Source organism: Montipora foliosa, chromosome 6 (genome assembly GCF_036669935.1).
Source record: "Montipora foliosa isolate CH-2021 chromosome 6, ASM3666993v2, whole genome shotgun sequence".
NCBI lineage: Eukaryota > Metazoa > Cnidaria > Anthozoa > Scleractinia > Acroporidae > Montipora > Montipora foliosa.
Window position 1 is genome coordinate 62,501,205 of NC_090874.1, and position 12,500 is coordinate 62,513,704.

General features: G+C 38.4%; 2 pseudogenes; both read right to left on the reverse strand.

The window, feature by feature from the left end:
- Nucleotides 1-12,500, reverse strand: part of LOC138008082 (uncharacterized) — a 49,427-nt pseudogene that overhangs the window by 8,434 nt on the left and 28,493 nt on the right.
- On the reverse strand, nt 327-2,990 carry LOC138008078 (melanocyte-stimulating hormone receptor-like; annotated as a pseudogene).

Genomic DNA, 12,500 nt, shown 5'->3' on the forward strand with positions numbered 1-12,500 from the left:
GAGGCTGTCCTGCCTCCCCACTTCCACCCCGACAATCTGTACGGGCGGACGCAGGTGACGTCACTGTACGGGCGTACGTACGTGACATCAGTCTGTACGGATGGACAAACGTGACGTCATAGATTACCCCAAAAATCTTACCTATGGTTTTCCGCTATTAGGTAATGTGAAATCCTGTAACATCCCAGTTAAATAGGAAGTATTCATTAAAATTAATAACACCTACATTTAATCCTGGACAAAAGTGCACGTGTGAAGAAAGCAATCAGATTAGCAGAGTTTTTGTAACCATTAACATAAAAGCCTCCACACCAACAGAACGCAAGTGAATTAACACATTTATTGCAAACACAGTTTGTATTATAAAGCAACTGAAATAAACATGTTTCTGGCAGTTTCTGAATTATTATTTGCAGCCTTAAGTAATAAATGAAACGAATGACAATAATTTCACAACTACAGTTTATGGTTTATGCAAACAGATACAATGCATGAGATAGGAGAAAATGGTGCAATTAAAATACAGCAAGAACATCAAATTTCTAACCATCTTTGAAAGCCTTCCTTTGCGCCGAGTACACTGATCTGAAACTTAAGAGCCTTCCATTAGGCTGGAATGACCAATTATTCGAAAGCTGAGGCGTACGTTTAAAGACGATCATCATAAAACTATAGGAGAAAGCAAAAGTTCACTCACAAACATACTCCTTGACGATGATCGCCTCAGTTATCGCTTTGAGTATTCGGGCGAAAGTACAGTCTGTGAAGGTGATCGTCACCTTCAATTGGTCGCGAATGTCACTTGTTAACTCGTGCGTTAAATTTGGGGATCACGAATTCGAATACGGCAAACGATTAAGTCACGACTACATATAGACATGGTTGTCCACAATTGTATTTCGATTTTTTAGTTAAATCTGCAATATAATTGTCCTGTAATGAGACTAGTACTTCAAGAAACACATATATGGAATTTCCAAAGTTAGGAAACGTTTAGCGGATACCGTAATGTTTTGCACTATATGAAGTACTTAATGAAATTTCTTGGCTTCTTGTTATGCATAAGAGAGAAAAATTGAAAATATTTGGGTTGAGGAGCACTGTAATTTTCAATTCGTTATCACTGGAGACGTCCCCTCTTATCCCATGTTCAATGGTAAGGGGTTTCAGCTAGCTCGCGTTCAAGCACCTTGTACCTGCTGGTAGTTCGTGGGTTTCCTTTGTCACTTGACACTCTCTCCTCTCTCCGGCAATCCATTGATTTCGATGATGAATGAGTTGGAAGTCTAGACGTGGGTATGACTTGGAGGCTCTCGTGTGTGCTGAGAGTCTCGCATATGGGAATGCTTCGTGCGTGGGCGGACTATACACACGACTGACGATCTACCCACGATGCGGGTCACGGCGCACCCGCCCACACTGATTGGTCATTCTCGAACGAGTGGATTATAACAGTTAAACGGGCCCACAAAATGGGGTTGGTGACATTAACAACAACATTTTTGGAAGCTCCCGTTTGTACTGTAAACTTGATGGGACTATTCTGAACTGACTTCAGGCTACAGGACTCTGTGTGGCATATTGCATCTCCTTTAAGCTCCTTTCAGTTCGTTACAGATAAATCCTAATGAATGAAATCAATTTTAAAATGAAAAAATGACTAGAACATTTTCGGGAAATATTTAATAGCCGAATTATTCCGACACCAACACATATGTCAGGATTAAAAGCGTTATCAAAAATTTGCTCGCAAATCTTGATGGCAATTTTAGACATTCCAACTGCTAAAAGCAAAAATCGCAGTATAATTAGAATAATAAATTCAGCAATTAAGGAAGATGGCAGGTATATTACAAAGGCATTAAGAACTGCGTCGCTAAGTGGAGGTTGTGTTCCCGATACATTCAGGAGCTTCCACTATTGGCAGCCAGCTCCAAGATATAAATATATTGTCGCACTCAAGGAGCCGAGATGTCGGTCACCATAAATAACACTTTTAAACTATTGATTTTGCAAACTCAGCAATTGTCTCAGAGTGTCCTTCACTGCTCGTCTCACTTCTTTGATCTTCCAACAGTACAGAATTGGGTTTAACGATGAGTTGAAAAAAATTAGAGTTGATGCAAAGTCCACTGCAACATCTAAAGTTAATGATTGTCCAATCCGGCGCTCTTCTCCATATTGAGAATATGGCAACACTACAATATATGGCAAATAACAAGCCACCATTGCCAACTGCACCCACATTGCAGTGGATACTGTTTTTCTGTATCGTGTAATATTTAGCGAAATTGTTTGGTTTGCCTGTTCCAGAGCATTGCAGCGGACTTGAGATTGATGATAACGCATCCTGAGGAATATTCTCGTATAACTGTAGACGGATACCGCGAGACACAATGACGTAAAAATAATTACCAAAATGAGCCATACAGTATATAACCATTGCGACATTATTGCGGTACAAATTGAACACACCCAAATACCGATCACAGCCACGTATACTCGCTTGAGGTTTACAACTTGTCTGTACCTAAGTCGCATCAATAGCTAGAGCAAGAAGTCTGTCCACGCTTATCGCGCTTGTTGTCGACAATGACACTCCACACAGTATAGTGCTTACAGTCATAGTCACGATATTGGCGAAGCGACACACTTGCCGCATGTCTTGCAATAAGGATAACCAGAAAGCAACGTGGGAAGGTTGTGCAACGATTCCAACACAGAGATCAGTTACCGCCAGATTGCGAAGCAAAACTTTCGAAGGCGGATGAAGCGAAATTTCCTTGTGAAGGGCGATCAAGATCAGAGTATTTCCCACAACTGCGGCAATGGCAAGAACAATGTTGAAGGCTGCAAGACATATCAAGTCCTTGTGAAAACCTGCAACTGAGCCTGCCGAGCAAAATGGTAAGTCGTAAAATTTCTCATATTGCTCTGTAAAATTTGTCGTTGACATTTTGTTTGTCAAGGAAACTTGCCAATTGTTTTTGTTTTTCAAAGCCATTTTATAATGAGTTCTTAAATAATTAATGTGATGTATGCCTGTTAAATTAACTTATTTTCGGTTAGTCTGCCATTTAGAAACTTCCAGATATGATCTTAATCAGCACTAATTAAACTGGCCAGTAACTTCAAGTTTCCATGAAAATGTTTCCTTGCCAAGTTTTCTTGTTGATGATTGCTCTTAATTGTCAATGAATTGCTGAGTCTTTCACACTTGTCAAAGAAAACTTTTCATAGTTTACAACTTATATTACCGGCTAGGAGAACTTGTCAAGGAGAGCTTTTGTGTGCAAATGGTCGACATTTGTTTTTTTCTATGGGAAGTTGAAAGGAAAATCTGACTGCAGGTGTAACTGCGTCTTAATTAAGCGACGATAATGAAAACGATACAAATCACAATCTGCAAGTCTAATGAGGACAAATAACAGCGTTGCACATACACAATACATTTTAATATATTTCTTTGCTGTTCCCATCAAAACAGCTACGTACGTTAACTAAACTACGTCTAAAGGTGCTCTGACAAGCGAGTTTTGCTGTTTCCCGACCAAACCTACACAGAAATATCATTCTTTATGATGACCTTTACTATGCTCGAAGCACTCCTTGAAATTTAGGAGAAGGATATCGATCGCGTTTTAGCAGTAAACGTCATCTAAAGTGGTTTTGCCTTAGCTTAAGATAAATTGCAAGAACTTGGAAAATTTAGGATAATTTTTTCAAAATACAATCCATTTCAATCCCTGTCATCTGGAACAAAAGATAATAGCATTAAAAAGGTCTCAATGTGGTAACCTAATCTTAAGTAAACAGTGACTATTCTTGGGTTTTCATTATCATTGACGTAAAGGCATGATTCAGCACTCTTAAGTTGGACCTAAATGGCGTTATACAGAGCCCCCTATACGTCTAATGGAAAACGTCAGTTAGTGGGGGTGGATTTTCATTTCCTCGTCAACTTTTTCGTCATCTATCCCAGTTTCAAGTTCATGCATTCTTACCCTTGCTAACTGGCTCTCATTATCACATTAGAAGGGTTGGAAGGTGCAGTAACACGAATTTATATTTTGAAATGACATTCTCGTTGCTGTTGTCGTTGGTTGGGTGAGGTGTAACTTTACCAAGAAGGGTATTTCCCGCGCAGTTTTGGTCGCATTATTTTATAGAAAGAATTTTATCTCTTTTGCAACTCCTGTGCCATGCTAATGGACTTCATCGCCAATTATTAAATCGTATAAGAGAAAGTGCTTTAGGTTGTGCTCCGACTGAAAATGCCTTACCTGAACACAACCACATCACAATTCGCTCACGATTTCTTCATTTAATTTGGCCACCTCGAAGTACTTTACTATACTTTTTTGCCTCTCAAGTAGCGTTGCTTTGAGCTCAAGACTTATACCTACAAGATACAAAAATAATTATATAGCTGGCAGTTAATCCATAACTGTCAGCATAGCTATTATTCTTTAATTGTTTTAAACTGTCCAATTAAGAATAAATTTGGATAGTTTCAGATAGGGTTTTCCTTTAAAAACAGGCAAACTGTCCAATTTAGAAAATATGAGACAGTTTGTCTAGGCCAATCAAATCCCAGAAAATACAATAGGTAACAGAAACTAGCCAATCAGCACAAAGCATAGCGTTAGCTGTTGTCTCAGTTTATAGTAACATAACATAACATAACATAACATAACATAACATAACATAACATAACATAACATAACATAACATAACATAACATAGACTTTATTACGACTCCTCTATACGGGGCTATTCTGCCGTAATATACAATACTAAAATAATATGCATTAAGAAATTCATAAAAGTGCGAATATATACATGTTTAGCAAATAAAATATTTACATGGGTAAAACAGTATTAAAAAGGTTATAGAAAATTAATTAAGAAATATTTTTTAAGAAGTGAGCAGCAGCTTTCTTTTTAAAACTTAAAATATTGTTAGTCGCCCGAATATATTCAGGGAGTATGTTGTATTCCTTTGCCCCGCGAAAGGCAAAAGAGCGTTGACCAGTTGATAATCTGCATTTGGGAAGGTTTAACTGTGACTTATTTCTAGTGCTACGTCCTGATACACTAAATCTATCTATAGTAGTTGACAATGGCGGAGTTAGCCACGGAGATTTGCCAATTTCGTCCATTTTTCAGGACCTTTTCAGCGATATCACCGCAAATGAGTGATTTCCCATGTTGCCAGAAGAAGAGCTTGCCAACCTGAGAGGCAAAACCAAACCTAAAACACCTCCAAGAGTATAAAACAACTTGGCTGAATGTTTTCAGAGTGGAAGGTGCAGCGTATTTAACGAAGCGAGACAGTTGGAAGATATCCCTTGTCATGAGCTAGATGCAGTTCGTTGCCGTTTTTTCGCTGAAATTAGAAAGGACGGTCACGAATACGAAACAGAAACTTTGGCTGTCATGCAGTTCTCATTAGGCCGTCATTTAAAAAAACTGTCACAGACTACAGTATTTTGCGAGATCGTGAATTTGCAAATTCAAGTCAACAACCTGAAGTGAGCGCAGGTTACGGAGAGCGAAAAACTGTATCTCGTGCTTTAAGCGAAGGAGACGAAGAATTCCTCTGGAGTTCAGGTAATACTAGTTTGGAAATAAAAATAATTCACAATATTTTTAGTTTGCCTTTCGTTAAGGATAATAGCTTGACTGAGCAATGCCCAATTACAACTGACTAGCTCGGACTGCCAAATTGTACTCGGCCTATAGCTACGGCCTCGTCCAATTTTGGCTTTCCTCAGAATTTTTCTTATCCAATTATTTCCAAGTTGGACAGCATGTAGTCCTATTACATATACAGATTAAGAGCCGGTTATTCAAAACGCCGTACAACTTAGAACGTCGGGGGTGGAAGCTGAATAATGAACGACGGGATTAAATAAAAAAATGTATAGTAATTCTTGGGTTTGGAACATCAGGAATTATCAATTATGAATAATGAATTATTAATAATGAATAATCAGCAAGAACCTAAAAAGAATAATGAAGAATGGAAAAAAACACCCAAAGAATAATGAATAACCGAGGTCCAAGCATTCATCTCCCACTCCCCCGATAGAACGCTGCTTACAATAATTATTTTAACTCTTGAACTTTCTATAAGTGAGGTGCTTCAAGCAGAATAATTAATGCTCTTCTCTTCTTCTCTTGCCCTCTTGACTTTTTCTGGACAATGGATAGACTTAATATGTACTACAGATTGGCCCAAATAATTAAGAATGACTTAGAACGCGGATTTTTTTTTAAGCGCCGACTAACTCCGTTTAAATAACTATGTAAATGGGTACTGTCGCGCTATTGTTAGTAAAACACTAAAAATCCAAAAGACGTTTTTCGGTTCATGGCAGCTACAAAGTCACAGAAAAAATGATGAAACCTCTTCTTTTAAACTACTATTTTTGTGCTATTTTATGTTTTCGGCTATGGTTGGCCAAGAAAGAGTTGTGAGTTGTTTTCAAGTCGTAATTCATATGAAATTGATCAAAATGTATATTTTGGCTATTCCTTTTGCTCTAGAGTCAACCTCAAATCGTTAAAAAGAGGTGTGGAACTAATTTGCATTCCATCAAGGAGACGTTTAGTCACATTAATTTGAGTATTTTATGAATTTTGACCAAAACTTCTTACAAAGGCCATGACAATGCCCCTTTCAGTAACAGCCCGTAAGAAATCAGTTTATTTCAAGGTTTGCAGATATGGAAATAAAGGTTGCAGAAATAACCGTAGAAATCAACGCTTGTAAACTAGATTTAAAACTTTTCCGGATCAACACCGCTGGCCTATCCTAGGAACCTTCCGTTTCGTCAGTGAGGCGATAACGCAGCGAAGCCTTGATTGGAGGCTTCACGCCCGGACAAAGGAAAGCGAAAAAGAAAGCTCTGTTACCCAAGAATTCCGGGCTAATTAAAGGGTTGAATTTGCCTTGTTAGGTTCTCGCCTGGGAACTGGGCTGAAATTTTCCGTAACAACTGAAGACGATATTCATCATGGCCAATCAGCTCCAGTGGAATATTTAGTTAACTTGGTGGTTTCATGAGAGATCTAGCTTGTGAAATTCTACGAAACCTGCAATCTGATTAGTTCTAGGGGCAGATCGACTTTTTCTATCTTGCCCGCCGAGCTGGAAGGAATCGTTGGGTGATGAGTCCCCGCTTGAGTAACGATCGCTTCTTTGACTGTTCTGATGTGTTTATGCGACTTGAGCATTTTAAAAAGAATTACCACTCTTTAGATAGTGTTTGGCGCTTGAAAAGAGATTTTTTTTACACCATGGATTTCGTTCAGTTCGAAATCCAGCCGTTTTCCTGTTTTCACGTTGAGGAAATAATAAAAATGTCATAAACCGGCCTTGATCAGTCCATATAGGGAAAAACTGTGCCCGAGGTGTCAAGTTCGGCTTCGGGTCGAACTCAAGACCGAGGGCACAAATTTTCGCCATATGGACTGATCAAGGCCGGTTTTAGAGAATATCCCACTCGCCCTGCACTATTCATGACAACCGCTGTATAACCATACCACCTTTTCACTCAGCAGTAACGCTGTATGTGCCGCAAGTTGGAAAACTGTAAATGGTTAATGTGTCACCCTCGTAACATAACGATTATTATTGTCGTTCTAAAGTATTGCTAGCTCAGGAGGAGAGAGGACATTATCAAAGAACCTTTCACACAAGAAAGATTAAGAGAAACACACTTTGTTATAGAAAGCAATAAATCAATTAAGATTTTTAAAAAGATTACGAAACCTTTTAGTTTGTAATACATGTTTCAATGTATCTCACATCTTCGTCAGATATCAGAAATTTGGAAAAATTATCTGCATTTTATATTCATTTGTCGAGATGAACTTGACGTCAAACTTACACTTTTGGCTTTGTTCAATTTGCTTTCTCTTCTTTGTTATGATTTTAATTTATATATGTAGTCATGGTTAAATATGCATGTTTTTCCAGGTTGTTATAAATGCCGATAGTTGTTTCGTATTACTTCTATTGTAACTGTCGAAGATGTGAGACACACTGAAACTGGGGTCCTTACCCTTTACACGGAACACCCATGTATTACAAAGTTAACTAAAAAGTTTCGTAATTTTGTTAAAAATTGTGGGTCAAAGTTATGTCCTGTTTATTAAACGAGCGGGAGTAATTCATCTGCACGTTAACGTGAGGAAATCGCATGGAGTCTGAAGAGGGCAACCTCAACGTTGGCTTCACCATTACCAAGGAAATCCTAAAATCCTCCAGTCTGGGGCAAAATAGACAAAATAGACAAGATATTTTTGCCCTGGTTTATGACTATGCAGAAAATGTGGATCTTAACAAGTGTTATTGAAATCCAAAAAGAAAATTGAAGGTAACCACGCATTTTTCAAAGATAATTCGTGAATAATATTTGCAAACAGCTTTAAAATACAAAAGCAATGTATGGCATTCTTTCTCAAATTAAAGCTTAATTACCTCTCAAAAATTCAAGGTTACCCTCAATTTTTCTTTTGGATACCTAGAGTACTTACTAAGATCTAATTTTTCAAGATACTATTAAACTGCACAAAAATACCCCTGTATTAGTAAGTATAACTGATAGGAAACCCGTGTATCTCGAGATGCGCAGAACGTATGCGCAATAACAATAGTAGGCACCGTCCTTAAAATGATAAGTTAGACCACTCCCCCTTCCCCCTCTCCCCAAAAAGCCATGATAAATCCACACGCAAGGCGATGCTTGCCATTTTTCCCATGGAATTTGAAATGTTCAAGATTTTAGAAATATATACTGAAAGACACGTTATGAATTACAATATTCTAAAATGGCGCCTTCATCACGGACAGGTTAAAAGAGGCAAGTGAGTAAGCTTTTAATTACTGGGTTGCCTATGGGCAAACCCAGTCGAGGTCTGCGTTTAGTTTGTTTTCTTTTTTTTTTTTTTTTTGAGTTTTTTTTTTTTCCGTGTCGGTAAAAGTCTTGCCTGTCACTCCCCTGGTAAGTGGTGTCTTTGTGCATAGAGCCTTCTGCGCGTATTTTCTTAGGGTCGAGAGGGTAGTGGAACTGCGTAGATTTCTCTGGTGGACACAGTAGAATCATTAACTTAGCCTGCAATGGCGTCGAAAGTCATGTAACGCGAATGGCGTTTTAGTGGATCCTTAAACAAAATATACCCTTATGGAGCTCAATAATGAAAAGTTAGTTGGATAAAATAGGCAGGAATCTCAAAAGCGACGAGCACTGGACTTCGACAACAATCTATCGCCCGTCGAGACGAAATCAAAGTGAGCTATAATATTTACCTGAAGTACATGGTAATTTGACACGATTGAGTTTCTTGTCTTCACGCACGCAATGAAATAGGAAGAGGTTTTCGCCTCTAAGAGCAAATATGTTGTTTGTTTCAATAAATATTTCGCTGGAAAAGGATTCTGTGGTATTTTCTGCCTTTGTGAATTATAATATCATGTTGTGTATTGAATTTTCGAGCTTAAGGTTCAAATGTGATATGGGAGAAGTTTTTTAGTATTGCTCTGTAAGCAGGAAGGGTTCACAGGCCTGTTGGAAGCGTGCTTGAGTTTCAACAAAATGAGCCCCAAAATCAGTGAAAACTTGTGACGCAGATGAATAATAAAGTAGCTGCTATTTCCAAAATGATGGAATTACCTGGTGATAAATAACGTCGTACGCGTCTTGGAGAGTAAATTTTGACTTTGCATAAACAAAAGTTGGGCGATTGTGATCTTTGTTTTGACTTCGCTCATTTCATTGTCAAACTTTATAACACTTGACAGAAAAAGAAACTTACAAAAACCCGGTATCTTGCCATCATTTGACACAGACGCTTCACTGTTTGGCGAGTAAACATGCCGGGGTAACTTAATCACGGCGCCCGCTGAATTCCGGCCATGTCACTTTCGATTTTGCAATTTACTTGAACGTAGCAAAAATCTCCCAAAATGTTTGTCGCTGATCGTAACTTTTTATATTCTATATTCACGGTTCAAAATTAATGTTGTTTTCATGTCGTAAATATTTTATTCTCGATCGGCCGTCCGAGAAACTTCCTTCTGCTCTTTCTGAAAACTGTGTATCAATAGTTATTGCTTTTGCATCAATATTTGTTTTGCATAAAGCAAGCTAACAGAATCTGTACCTTGCTGAGTTCGCATTTGTTAGCGTTAATAGTATTTTCGGTCAGATGTTTCTGTTTTTATGAGAGGTTTATTATTTTGGTCTCCCATCCTAACCCTAACCCCACGAAACAGGGCTTGACTTCAGCGAAGTTTAGTATTACAGAGCTTTCAGATGCTCAGAGGGCACACTTGTGGTGAAAAGAAGTTGTGAGGGAACTTGAAAATTATCAACATGTCAGCCCAGAAGCCAATGTTTCTCACTTCTCTTTTATTTGTTATTCTTCAGAGACTGGAATGCTGTATTTCAATACCACACAATTCAGTGCCTTCTGATTTTCTGTAGCACGTACCACAGGCAACGCAGTGTATGCTTCTGTGAAGCATCTAGTTATATCAGGAATTACCTTAGAGTCAGTTGCGTTATAATTAAATTTCCTACTGGCGACAAAGATTCAGTCCCATAAGCCTTTAGTTGGATGATTTGTTAGATATTCCCGCAATGTAAGCGATACTGTATTCATAAGTGTTCGATACAAACAGTGGGCATTTTATCACCAGCTGATCTGGTGACGTAATTTGGAGGACTGGGAAGAAGAATTTTAACGCCGTATCCCACAGCCGCGCGCGGCCTTAGGTGTTGTTTCAAAACTCCCTGCAGTATCGCCATCGCCAAAACTCAACAGATCATTACGTGTCTACCACATTTCCTGTTACTGAATGAACATTCAAGTAGACCTGACAAGATCTAACCTCGCATCTGCCATGTTGAATTCGAAAATAAGGCCGCGCGCGGTTGTGGGATACGGCATTAAATTTTTTCTCCCCAGTCCTCCGAATTACAGAGATTCTAAAAGCTGACGTTTCGAGCGTTAGCCCTTCGTCAGAGCGAATCTCAAGGGATTCGCTCTGACGAAGGGCTAACGCTTGAGACGTCAGCTTTTAGAGTTTCTGTACGGTGGCCAATTTACATTATCAACTCCGTTGATAAAACCAAATTTTTGTATATTATTCAAATATGTTTTTGTTTCCATAAGGAAGAAGTAAGATCGTTGGCAGAAATAATGACTTAAAAATCCCTTCTTTTTATGGAAAATGTCCTAATTTTCCCCTAAATGTTGTCACATAATGACCAACATACCTGCCTTCAAGGAAAAATAAAAATCAATCCGTTTTGAAAACATTTTGAACGAAACCCAAATTTATACCTATTTATACAATAAGCTCAATTCTTTGCGCATTTTGATTGGTCACTATCTATGATCTATTAGAGGACAGATGGATAAATGACATCGCTGTTTACTTTTTCACTTCTTTTTTGTGTAAAATAAGTGGATTCCGTGTTGCTGTGTGTTGTGATTTTGTCCCTGCTACATGTCACCTCAATGTGCACTACACAAATATTATGTCGGTGCAACATGTGGCTGCAACGAAGACTGTAAGCGTAGTCGGTTGAGCGTTAAAAATTGGGGTTAAAAGGAAGGGATTTCTCTTATTGTGGTATCACTTTACATTAAATGTAATCACTTTTTTTTCCATTTCGTTTAAATTGGACAAGATCGGAATACTGGTCCAGTTAAATGGGAAAAAAATGGTGGCAGATGGCAAAGTCGTCGCTGGTTTCTTCTTGCACTGTAATTAACTTTTTCATTCTTTTTTTTTTTTTATTGTTTTTTTTTTTTTTTTGACTAAATGATGATAATACCTAGTTCCATTTTGTAGCTATCACAAACAATTCTATATGAATTGTCTTACCTGACCGAAGAAACCCACGATCATATCGAACCTATTCATTTCTCGGAGCGTCAGATGACATCTCGGAGGTAATTCCCCATTTCATATCCACCGGTACAAACTCGTACCCACACTTCTTACTTATGGATGACCATAGCGGCCAATACTTCTTGGTGAGTTCTTCTCGTTCCTCTTCAAGTCTCCCAAATGGAGAAGTGAAAAACACACGAGCGGTTTTCTTTGTGGTTTTAAATCACCTTTTAATTAAAAAAAAAGGTTCGTAAATGATTAGTCTTGGAAGTAATAACCATGATGATTACCAAGTTAAATTCGACCCAATCACCATTTGGGAATGAATAACTATGGATTTTTTGGAAACCAGAATTTTAGTCGGATAAATTGCGATTCCGTATTTTCCTTATTCCGCGACTCCGCGACATACCCTGCTGGTTATAGCCAACTCGGCGCTACGCGCCTCATTGTCTATTTACCATCTCATATCCAACGCACGCTCATGGAATAATTGTTAAATATATCATGCCGTGAGTGTGAATCGAACTGGCGTCCCCCTGGTTACTAGTCGGGTATGCTAACCATTGCATCATCTCGACAACCC